The following is a 10,422-nucleotide window of genomic DNA, read 5'->3' on the forward strand; positions in this document are numbered from 1 at the left end:
AGGAGTCGTCCCGGAAGTATGTCACCATTTCGACAACGCTGGAACTGTTCCAGTAGACGCGCCTACCGTTCGGCGTGGCCTCAGCTCCTGCCATTTTCCAGAGGGAGATGGACAACCTGTTCAGGGGCATGAGGCACGTGGCGGTGTATTGGACGACATCCTGGTGACCGGTACCGACGACGAAGACCACCTGCAGAACCTACACAACGTCCTGGCACGACTGCAGGATGCCGGGCTGAAGCTCAAGCTAGAGAAGTGCGTGTTCTTGGCCCCCAGCGTTGAGTACCTGGGCCACATCATTCCCCAGGCACCCCGCAAGGTTGCGGCTGTGCTCAAGGCGCCCAAGCCCCAGAACAAGAAGGAGCAGCAGAGCTACCTGGGCCTGGTAAACTTCTACAGGAGCTTCCTGCCGAACCTGTCATCGCATCTGCAGCCGCTGCATCTTCTGCTTCGAGATGGACAGCAGTGGGCCTGGAACAAGGAGCAGGACTTGGCCTTCCAGCGCAGCAAGGAGCTCATCACCAAGGTTCCGGTGCTGGTGCACTTCGATCCAGCCAAGCCTGTCGTCCTGACCGTAGATGCGTCACCGTACGGCGTGGGATCCGTCCTGGCCCACCGGGACAAGGATGGCCAGGAACGCCCTGTATCGTTTGCGTCCCGTCGGATTCATGCGGCAGAGCAGTGGTACAACCAGCCGGGACCCAGTCCTGTCGCAGGTGATCAAGGCGGTGTCCCAAGGAGAGGAGTTGGCTGAGCGGACATACAGCCACAAAGCTGCCCAGCTGAGCCTGCAGCAGGGCTGCCTGCTGTGGGGCTCCAGGGTGGTGATTCCACAGAGCCTGCGGTCCAGGGTCCTGCAGTTGCTGCACGCAGGTCATCCAGGCGTGCAGAAGACCAAGATGGTGGCCCGGTACTATGTTTGGTGGCCTGGCCTCGACCAGGACATTGCTCGCATGGTGCAGAGCTGCCAGGTCTGCCAGGAGAACCAGCGAGCGTCACGCCATGTGGAGATCAACCCCTGGCCGTTCCCAGAGAGACCCTGGTCCCGCCTGCACGTGGACTTCGGGGGCCCCTTCAAGGGCCACTACTGCCTGGTGGTGGTGGACGCCTTCTCCAAGTGGGTGGAGGTACTGCCAGTCACCACTCCCTCGGCAGGAGCAACCATTGCGGCGCTGCGGCAAGTCTTCGCAGCCCAGGGGTTGGCGGACGTCATCGTGTCCGACAACGGTCCCGCTTTCGCCAGCGAGGAGTACCTGGCCTGGCTGACGAAGAACGGAATCCGTCGGATGATGGTTCCGCCGTACCACCATGCGTCGAATGGTGCTGCCGAGCGGGTGGTGCAAACGGTGAAAGACAAGCTCAAGAAGAGCAAGGCTGGGGATTTCCGGACACAGGTTGCCCGGTTCCTCTTCCAGTAGCGGACCACACCCCACGACGTCACGGGCCGTGCCCCCTGTGAGCTCCTGTTGGGCCGGATGGTGAAGAAACCATTGGACGTGTTGCACCCAGACCTCCGCTCCACAGGGCTCCAGAAGCAGCTGAAGCAGAAGCTGGCGGCTGACCGAGGTTGCCGTCCTGGACCCTTGCCGGAGTCTGAGGCACCGGTCTTTGCCAGGAACTACCGGCCTGGCCCACCCTGGTCTGCTGGGCACGTGGTCTCTCCTGCCAGTGCTTCGTCACTGCTCGTCCGCATGTCGGACGGGATCACGTTGCACCGACATTCTGACCATGTGGGGCCTCGCCTGGCGACCTCAGCCGCCCCTTCAGGAAGCCAGCAGGCAGGGAAGCCAGCTGCACCGACCGCTGCTAGCACAGCAGCAGGGGCTGGTGCTACTTGCGCAACTGTGGCGCCACCTGCAAGCCCGGTGCCACCTGCAAGGCCGACAGCTGGTGCGAGTGTGACCCAGGCAGCACCTAATGCTGCCACAACGGCTTCGACACCTGTGCTCCGGCGGAGTGAGACAGCGGAGACCACCGAACCGTTACTCGCGGGGGTGACAGGTGTTTGGTGTTTGCGCAAGACAAACAAACTTGGGGGTGAGGGGTGTGACAAGTGTATGGCGCCCCCATCCCTGCTATTCGTTGGCCGCTAAGTTCAGTGGCCCCACCAGGCTCGGTGGGCAACATTGTGTGTGGCTGGCGAATAAACACCGCCCAGCATGGCTGCTCGGGGGTCAGTCACCATCACCACCAGCACGCTGCATGTCGTCTCTCGCCTGGAGGGTACCCCTACCCTCTCAGGTTCACGAACGCGGAGCTAAATCGTGACACTATTCATTGATTAGAGGAAGCCATATGAATTTTATAAGAATGCAAGTGCGTGAAAAATGCTTTTATAAAAGTTTTCAGCAATCTACTGTGACTCAAAAAACCAAGAAATTTGTTTACAGGATGCTGAAACTTTAATTTGTAGTCCAAGAATGCTTCCAAACAATCCTAGTTTCGCATTTGCCACGAAGCATGACCGACCACCTGCTGTTGTCAGTGGTGCCATCACTGCTATGCACTGATAGTGAAAAGGAAAAAATGATGGTGGCAAATTCTGCCAGGTATAAATTAACGTTTTAAACACTCTGTTGGTGTGATATGGAAATCATAGAAGGCATATTTACAGTAATTTCTTGTTATAACGAAGTCAGCCGGACAGCGAAAAATTTTCTTATAAGCGGTATTTTGATATAAGCGACTATTCGAGAAAAGCTACAGCATTTGCCTAAATTGCACCACAGCTGCTAGGAATCAAAGCACAAGATATTCACTAAAGCAAAACAAGGCAGTGAACTTTGGCTGTTTCAAGGTGTTAATGGGCGCGAGCAACCCGCACTTCAATTTGGCCAAACATTGCATGACGCTGTGGTCTCCTACACATAAAAGTGGCAGGGGAAGTGGCCACTTTTATAGGGGGGCGCGTGGGCGACACGGACCGCTACGGCAGTTTCGCACTGGAAAGCACCGCAAACACCGTGGCTCGAGTCTGAGGTAGTGTTTGTTGAGCTAAAAAAAGATTAACGGTTCATTGTGGGTACACAGCGCACTTATGAAAACTAACCGGTTTTGCACTAGAGGGTTTGCATGATCACGGGGCAGCTTTTCCCAAGGTGTGCGGCCAGGAAGTTTGCAACACAAGATATTTTTAGCGCCAGGTTGTCGACGACACTGCAAAATCTACGGTTCGAGTGTGTCAGTCTTCACGTCGCGTCCACGCGATTCACCAATGTCTAGGAACGAAATTCAATGGCCCTACCATGCACTCGGACTGTTTTTATAAAGGCAGATGGGGCGAATCGAGCTTGACCGGCTCGAGACGATCACTGGGGAAACACTAGCTTGCGTTTACCCGCCATAATGAGAGCCTGCCTCGCCGCTGGGTCGCCGCCACTCGGCGGCGCCTCCACTCGCCACTTCGCTCTAAGCGGGTGTAGCTCTTCGTGCGATTCGAGTAATGCGGTCTAGAGTACATGCGTTTGGGTTTGGACCAGAAGAAATTTCGAATAAAGCGATATTTCGAGTAAAGCGGTTTCGCTATAAAGAGGGATAACTGTAATTCCAAAGAAAATGCTACTGGTGGCATTGGTACAAGCTTTTATGGGTGTTCAAAGCTGATCTATATACAGTTGCAGCAGAGTCATTACCTATGTGCTGCTGGTCTGATTCAGCAGACCTGCTTTGTCCACAGAGCTGCGAAACAATGTCCTGTTTGTAGCCTCAACGCTATCGTAGGCTTATTGAAAATTCACTTGATGAAGCAGATAACTTATCTGTAGTAGTAAGGAAAGCCGAGCGAGTTTGTAAGGTTGAATTTTGCACAGCACTACCAAGGCAATGACATAGGGCTGATGTCCGTGCACCTGTATTGTCCTTCTTCCTGTGCCCCCTTGGTAGTGGTGTGCAAATTGCAACTGTTATCCACCCAGTTACCCGTTCCCTTCCCGTGAGGAAGTGAGAACTGGGCTAGCTGGTATGGGATTTCGGACAAACCAGTGCTGTGGTTTGTCGTCTCTTTTCTTAGTGTTCGTGTGTAAGTGCGCTACCTTCAAGACGTTCAAAATTCCCATGAGGGTTGTGAAATCCGGTGAAAGGGAACTTTTTTTCACATGTGGCTGCAAAGTTTACACACAGAAGTGTTATGGGCACAATGTGTTATTAGAACTACTGGCAAGTAATTTCACAAGGTGAGGATAGCACCATTGAGGTTAAAAAGAAGCCTAGATGCGCATGACAACTGCCCCTGCTTAAGTTCCACTGTTTTCTGCACATTCACTTCAGCCCCCACAACTGACCGGTGGCTGTTTGTGAATTTGGGTATCATCAAGAGTGCTGCCAGGCCACATTGAAGGTAGGCCACAACAGCAAGTTCGAAGCTGTGACATGTATTAAAATGTTTATCACAAAACATGATATTGTGAGGAGGCCCAGGAGTGAACTTTATTTATGCGAGCCTTAGGTGCTGATGACTCCGCGCCTGCCTTGTGGAGGGTTTTCTCTAGTCTTGGATACCCTGGCCTGGAACATGTAGTTCATTGTTCCTGTGCCCTAAGCATGTTAAGAACCTTAAGTACATTTTTTTTGGACAAGCAGGGTGCTGTTAGGATAGCAGTTAGAAGTGGGGCTTCATACTGTGTTTGCTTCATGCAAAAATAAAGAGCCTGAACATATACTGCATCAAATTCTTTCACAGGTGGCACCGAAGACCAAGTGATTAGGAGTCTGCAGGGGCTGGTAGAACAACAGCAGGAAATGATACCACAAGCCGGTAAGGATGCGTGTCAAACACTTTTCTTTTTTTAGGTTGCCCAACCATGGTGTCGTGAAAATCTTTGAGCAGAAACAGTAGTTTTTTGAAGGGCATTATCAAAATGCTTTCGAAATTTTTGCATTTTTAAACGTCAGTGCACACCTGCAGACAAACTTTCCTGCATAGCTGCTGAGTAAAGTAAAATAGGCTCGGCATTGGGGTAGTTGTAGTGACATAATCGTATAAGAGCCTTTAACAAAGCATAAATGGCGACAAAAACACAACAAAGTGAAACTGTCAAATGAGATTACTGTCACGTGGAGTCATGTCACAATGACTTCACATTTAAGGGAGTACTGTCACCAACATTCGTTTTCTAAACACTGATATGCTCCACTTCATAAAGGTGCCAGGATGCCTACCTGTGAATATCAGCGCCCAACGTTGCTTGAAACTAATTTAAAATAGACATTGTTGCCACAGTTTTACGAGGCATGGAAAGAGCACGGCTCACTCCCTTGTGGAAAACTTACAGTCTGTGTTGTATAAGCCTCTAGCCAGTCAAACTTGCAGCGGCCCGTCCCTTCCCTCTGGGTGAGCGACACACATATGAGTCTGGAACTAAAACAGCAAGCCCGTACAAGGCAATAATGATACACAAATCAAAAATTTTGGTGGTGCTTGTGGCGTCTTTCGCCGCTTTTGGGTTGCCAGGTTGAACTTTGGGGGGGCAGTTTCAGACTGGCTGAATGTGGTGGAATGAATTGTTAATTGAGATGGGGCATAGGCAGGATTGGAAAAGGTTTTCTTGGATGGTCTTGGAGCCAATGACTGGGGTGTCGGCTTGCTTTGGCAGAAAAATATCATGCAAGGTGGCCGTGAGCCCCCGCACTTGCTCCTGGGCTCATAGTTTCATACTAGAGGGAAATCTGTCGCAGTCGTGTTCTGTTGTGGGTGCATGAGCTGCTCGCTTCCCAAGCAGCACAAGCCTGTACGGCTGAAAATCAGTCGAAGAACTTCAGCCGGGTAATTTCTGCCCGGCCTTTCTCCAGTCAAAGTGTAAAGCGCGCACTCAAAGGTGGGCCTCTGCCGTGTGTTTAAAGTTAACTGCTGTACACCCAATGGCCACTCTCCTTTTACCAATTCATAGCAGAGGGGTCCACAACGGTCCCCGGCCGTACAGCTTTGCCGCAGATCAGCCATTAAGCTTTGCCCGAGGCCGGCTGTTTAACTTTTGGAGAAGGTCGATTGATTGATTGTAGGGTTTAACGCGCCGACGCAACGCAGGCGATGAGGCGCGCCGTAGTGAAGGGCTCCGGGTTAATTTTGACCACCTGGGGATCTTTAACGTGCGCCGAAATCTCGTACACACGGGCGTTTTTGCTTTTCGCCTCCATCAGAAAAGCGGCCGCCGCGGCCGGGAATCGAACCCGCGACCTCGTGCTCAGCAGCGCAACGCCTTAGCCACTGAGCCACCGCGGCGGGTTTTTGCAGAAGGTCAGCTGTTGACCCTATGCCGATGGTCGGCCGTTGAAATGTGTCTAATCAATGGCCCATAAGCTTTTGCCGAAGTACGGCCAGTCAGCTTTTCCTGGCGAGCGGCTCTTGAACATATTCTGGTGCCTGGCTGTTCAACTTTAGGTAATATACTAGCCGTTCAACCATAGTGGACATTCTGCCATTTACATCCCGGCTGTGCAACCCCAGCAGCTTTCAGTTCGAATTGCGCACATGGGTTCCTAAAAATGGGACATGCTGTAAGTTCGTACTGCATGCATAAGCATTTGTGCCCTTTTAAAGAGCACTGTTTGCCCTTTCAGGGACAAATGTAGTGATTTACAAAGCCTGTGGTGATTAGGTTTTTTTACTTAATTTATTTTGCTCAGTTCATGCTGTCCAGTATCTTCCGGTTCGTTATTTTGCTCAGTTCATACTGTCCAGTGTCTTCCGCTTCATGCGGCCGCCATCCCGGTCACCGGCGGAGTATAGCCATTTCGTTATAACAGCTGCCACAGCGACCTTGTTTGCGTCGGGGTACCTGGGCTGTATCGACACTGAAAGAAAATTGAAAACAGACAAATAAGTAATATACTACACTGTAAAAATATCCACAGGCTTAGCAATGCCCTTCCTGAAAAAAAATTCAATTGATTGATTGATTATGAGGCTTAACGCGCCAAAACTACGCAGGTTATGAGGTGTGCCGTAGCGGAGGGCTCCGGATTAATTCCGACCACCTGGGGATCTTTTACGTGTGCTGAAATCTCAACACACGGGTGTCTGTTTTTCGCATCCGTCAGAAAAACGGCCGCCGCTGCTGGGATCGAACCCGTGACCTTCAGCACAGCAGCACAATGCCTTAGCCACTAAGCCACCGCGGCAGGTGAAAAAAAAAACGTATTACAAGCTTGCTTAATGCAACGCCTCTAGTTTTCACAACGTACAACTATTCCAGAGAGCCAATATTTATTATGCATTATCAAACAGTATCCGTATTCATTCCTGTAAACAAGAACATTAAAAATAAGCTCTAATGGTCGAACAAATACACTGAAATAAAGTAGCCCCTGAAAATATTATATATAATGAATTCCTCGTGCATAAAATAAAATCAGGGCAGCTTACTAAGAACAAGAGACAATCTTGTCTAGCTCGCAGAAGGCCTCTTTCGCCCCCTTGGACCCTGCCCAGCTGCAGGACAATGCCACTGGCTGCCCAATCACCATGCCCAACACCGTGCGGGCAGCCGCCTTGAAGTCGTAGCTACCCATGTGGCTAAAGTACTGGGCCTAACAGGAGAAAGGAAATTTGAAATACACTTGTAAGTTGAATGCATCGAGGCTGAACATATGACGCAAAAGCATACCTTTAACGTGAGCACATGAGAAAGCAAACAATTTGTCGTAGAAAACACAATCAGTTCTGCTGCCTTTTGGTTATTGCACGGCACAGAGCTCTGGCCTTTTCTTTTTAACAGCAGAGCTGTCAAGCTTGCGCTCCTTGGAGCGATGTTAGCAGGGCGCTACAGCACACAGTCCGGCAGCCGAGTTTGCGAGGGGGAGGAGGGAGGAGAGTGGAGACGAGGACCGGTGCACGTACAACGGTCCTCGTGCAAGCGGTTTAGCCTTGCCGAGCGCACATGGTATGACGTTAGCAATGACACCAGCGTTCCGCACATAACTTTCGCGAGGCTGCTTGCGACAGCAAAGCCACGCGTTTTCTCGCCTCCAGATCGTTTTCGCGGGTCTACACCATGTTTCCCGCAGCAGACTACTTCGATGGCGAGTCCGCCGGGATGCAAAACCCCGGGACATTCGTTTCCCTCTCGGAACGCGCTTCATCGGGCCGCGCTCATGTTTAAGTTGCTCGGCGCAGTTCCGGGCAAATACTATGGCGTTGTTGAGGTAGACTAGGAAGGTGTGCCATTTTCTGAGGCTTCCCCTCAGCTCCACTGGTCACTGCTGTTTGCAATAGCAAAGCCACGCCTCAATTTTGTACATAATGTTTTTGAAGTCCACATTCTATGAAAAAAATTCTACATGCGCAAAAAGAATGATCAAAGCGGCGCAGATATGACAAAGTTATTCTATATTTTAGTCTAAAAATACAAGCACATGCAGTACTGGCAATGTCACACTTGAGGCCTCCGGATATGACGACAAAGAGCGGCGGCCCTACAGTTGGCTCAGCTTGAAAGTGTGTATATGCCATTATTTTGACCAAACCAGCCTATAGATGTTGCCTTATTGCTTGTTTTCTTTAAAGTAAGCATAAAAGCTTAACCGTGGGCTCAAAGAATACAAAAATCTATAGAGACAGTAACAGAGAGCCGCACTATGGCTCCGCTTCGAGCACGTGTGCCTTTCCATGGCGTGTTACGATGCACCACTGTTGACATCGCCTGGCGTCAGCACGCGTCGCCGAAATACACGTGAACTCGTTCATTCGCGCGCCGTATGCTGATGTCTATTCACGGCAGATATTGGCATCGATGGTAGAGGAGGCGTGGTCAGGGAGCATAGCAAAAGTGGGCGGCAGCTTCCAGGTTATCAGTCCGTCTCTATGTCTGGGGACATGTTTTAGCACTGGGAAATGGTTTCGTTCACTGAAAAACAGCAACATTTTTTTTCTCTAGCGGTGATTGGCTGCCTTGAGAAAAATTGAACCAAACTGTTTTTGTTGGCAAGCTATTATCCCTTGGAGACAGATAATTCTGTGGCACATTCTGTACTTTGCTGCCTTTGCTTGCATCGGAGAGATTGCGATCGCGTGATGCTTGTCATGAGGTAAATATGGAAGCTCTAGCTACATTGCTTCTAGTATTAGCAAGATGGGGGTTGTCTGCAAGATTGGTGCGTGAGACACAAGCATTCTCACTGCCAGAATTTCTCAAACATGACAAGAAACAGACACACCTGGCAATATTTGTTGACTATATAGCTCTGTGCTCAATTTTTGCAAGCCTCACAGCTTGTGTATATGGTCGAGACGCAAGAATCTGAAGTACGGTTTTGCAAGTCAGTGGTTCTAATCCCGCTGATTTTTTTTTTTTTGCTGTGAGCATTCTATAAGGTTTTTTTTACCAGAATATGCAGCTGTTTCTTTAACCTTTCTTTGAACCCACAAGTGACGTTCACATGAAACCTCAATAGCAAGGCAGCGCTGAACATGGCTTCACACTAAATTAAAGAGAGGTAAAGATGGTACAGAGTTCAGACAAAGAGGCATAGCAACACCCATCGACGCAGCAACAGGCACGTCACTTTGCTGGTCTCGTGTGGCTGCTTGTCCTCTCCTACTTTCCCGCACGGTACCACCGAACGACAGCGTCAAGAAGCGCGGAAAGGAGCTTCCCAAGTCAGGCCACCATGGGCTTAAAACTTCCAGGATGTATTCTTTGCCGCCCTCATTTGTCCAGCCATATGACATCGGGGTCAGTGAGAAAGTGAGCAGCGGATTTCCGGTTTTCGAGAAGAGGGCAGTGCTCTATTTGCTTGTATTTTTAAATTTAAAATTAAACAACTTTTTTATTTCTACACGGATCTTGGCAATTTTTTTTGCATCCATCTCTGCACGACACCAAGAACAGATGTAGTGCCCAAAAAGTACCTGAAAGAAATGTGCTTGAGAAATTCACGAGGGACAAACCCACACACAAAAAAAGGAAGCAGACAAAATGAGATTTGACAGACTAGCGATTGAATTTTAATCATGAGTGATAGAAAGATTCCACTTTCCTGCAAAATGTCTTATATAGGCAATTGGGGCGGTGCCTTAAAAAGTTTAAAGAGCACCCTGCGCAATGAGTTGAGGGAATGATTATGTGCGATCTTGCATCGCACGTACCTTCCATCATAGCGAACATATTTTCATGATTCTTGTGGGAGGTGATTGCTGGGACAATAGACTACCCCAAAATACATTCCGAGTAGTCAAGGAAAAGTGCTACGGGTCCCTTTGATAGGCAAGGGTGCGAGAAAAAGCCCACCAATGCCTACGCAAGTTGCTGTGTAGGGACATTGCTTATGAGATACCTCTTTCATGTGGAAAGGTCTACATTGGGCACACTGGAAGGTGTGTGAATGTGCGATTGCGTGAACATGAACATAACCTCTCAGTTGAGAACTGCACAAGTGGGCATAACCCCATCCTTAGCTCTGCAAGCGCATGCATGACGCTCTTAAAAA

Source organism: Haemaphysalis longicornis, unplaced genomic scaffold, assembly GCF_048455015.1.
Source record: "Haemaphysalis longicornis isolate Haplotype H1 unplaced genomic scaffold, Haemaphysalis longicornis Haplotype H1 scaffold_2, whole genome shotgun sequence".
In the NCBI taxonomy this organism is placed as follows: domain Eukaryota; kingdom Metazoa; phylum Arthropoda; class Arachnida; order Ixodida; family Ixodidae; genus Haemaphysalis; species Haemaphysalis longicornis.